Here is a 1,849-nt window from a genome sequence, read left to right as displayed (position 1 = left end):
GTGTTGTGTTTTGCTTTCTTCAGCAGGAAGGATTCTGATGCGGGACAGGCTAGACTTTGTCCGCTGGCCGAAGGGGACATTCACGTTCACAGTCTGGAATCGCACTGTCCTGTCTTGTGGTTGTGACGCATCCACTCCGGTGACAAGGACAGGATGTGTCTGCTGCACTGGGTGGGCCCTGCGGTCTGGGCTCCTCCAGAGTGTGTGGGGACAGGTGCCCCGGGAGGCTGTTTGATGAAACCTGTCAACATCCGGGACCCGCTGGCTGTCCACGCCCCATGCACTGGGCAGGACCAGAGAGATGAGTGTGGATGCATCACATCTGCTGCTTCCTGGGGGTTGTTCGTTCCTCTCTACCTCTCTAGGGCGAACTTTCTTTCGCTTAGGACCCGTCCGTCATCGTCGTCATGCCTCAGAGCCCTTTGCCGTCACAGCCACGGAGCTGGTACAGCTCGTGGGCGTGGCTGGTCCACCGTTAACACAGCAGCCTGGGGCGTGACCCGACGCCTCGCCTCCTGGGAGGGCTCGGGAAGAACCCCGGCCCTTTGTCTGCGTGGATCCCCAGTCACGTGGCGCGGTCGTAAGGAATGCTTATCGTGTTTGTATTAGAGGCTTGGGCTGTGGGAAGCTAGGGGTACCTGGGCAGAGGCAGGACCCATGCTCACACTGGGCACTCAGACGTGGAGGGCCTTGCGTGTGACAACGAGGGAGAATGTGGCACTTGGCCACAGACGGACTAGAAGGCACTGTAACTTGATGTTTACACAGAGAAAGGGATCCGCCTCCTAGCTCACGGCGCTGGTGGGTCCTCAGGGACGCTGCCTGTGACTCTTCGAGGCCACGCTGGGTGCCACATCGGAGAGGATGATGGACAAGAGACCGCCCGCCAACCCCGTGTTGATTCTGAGACCGCACGGCAGGAAGACGCTGGGTGGGACGTGACACACAGCCTCAGGGGGTCAGAGGAGCAAAGTGAGGGTGAACACCCGTCCCCTCGTAATGCGCGTGCACAGCCCCAACGGGGTGACACGCGAGCACTGGTGACTGCAAATGCAGCTGTGCCATGTGGAGGACACCTCCACAGGTTGGGGACTTTGACAAGGCCAAGAGTAGGAGATTGTAACTTTCACGGGGAACCAACCTGGCGGACGGTGTCCACCTGCATGAGCCCAGTCAGGTGTGTGTGCTTAACACCGAAATCACGGTGCGTGGTGCCAGGCGGGGGGGCTGGACTCCTCGAGGGGCCACTTCGCAAGCCGTATAAATGTCTCACCGCTATGCCGTGTGCTTGAGACTAACGTAATGTTGAATGTCAGCTGTAATTGAAAAATAAAATATCGTATTCAAAAAGAAAAAATTGAACATTCAAAACAAAAACGAAAAATATTCAAACATGTTTTTAAAACATCTTTTAAGTACCGAAAAAACAAAAATCAATAAATTAGCTGTCCAGTGAACGTGGCCACCAGTATTTTAATTTTTTTTATTTTTGGGGGATGAGGCAGCCCTTGGTTGACCTCACAGGTTCCAAGGGCCTTGTCAACTCACAATCCCTTATTTTTTTTACTGTTATACGCAAACAGCACCCAGTCTTCCTAGGTGGTCTCCCTTCCAAGTACTCACCAGGCCCGACCCTGCTTAGCTTCCGAGCTCAGACGGGATCGGGCACGTTCAGGGCAGCGGGACCGTAGACACTACCAGTATTTTAAAACAAGACTCTGTATCTAGAGAATTTCAACTCTGAGTTATAGGCTCCATTTCAGCGGCTTGTGGCAGGATGGGAGCCAGGAAGAAGCAAGACAGATTTCGAATTGTTTTAAAAAAGGTTTCTTATATAAAACCTCACAGC

General features: G+C 53.9%; 1 pseudogene; it reads right to left on the bottom strand.

Annotated features, from left to right (window-relative positions):
- Window positions 1-1,574: 1,574 nt before the first annotated feature.
- Window positions 1,575-1,693, bottom strand: LOC111730468 (annotated as a pseudogene).
- Window positions 1,694-1,849: the final 156 nt, after the last annotated feature.

The sequence above is a fragment of the Pteropus vampyrus genome, unplaced genomic scaffold, assembly GCF_000151845.1.
Source record: "Pteropus vampyrus isolate Shadow unplaced genomic scaffold, Pvam_2.0 Scaffold315, whole genome shotgun sequence".
NCBI classification, from domain to species: domain Eukaryota; kingdom Metazoa; phylum Chordata; class Mammalia; order Chiroptera; family Pteropodidae; genus Pteropus; species Pteropus vampyrus.
Note: the sequence above shows the minus strand (reverse complement) of the source record. Positions and strands in the feature narration are given on the sequence as shown.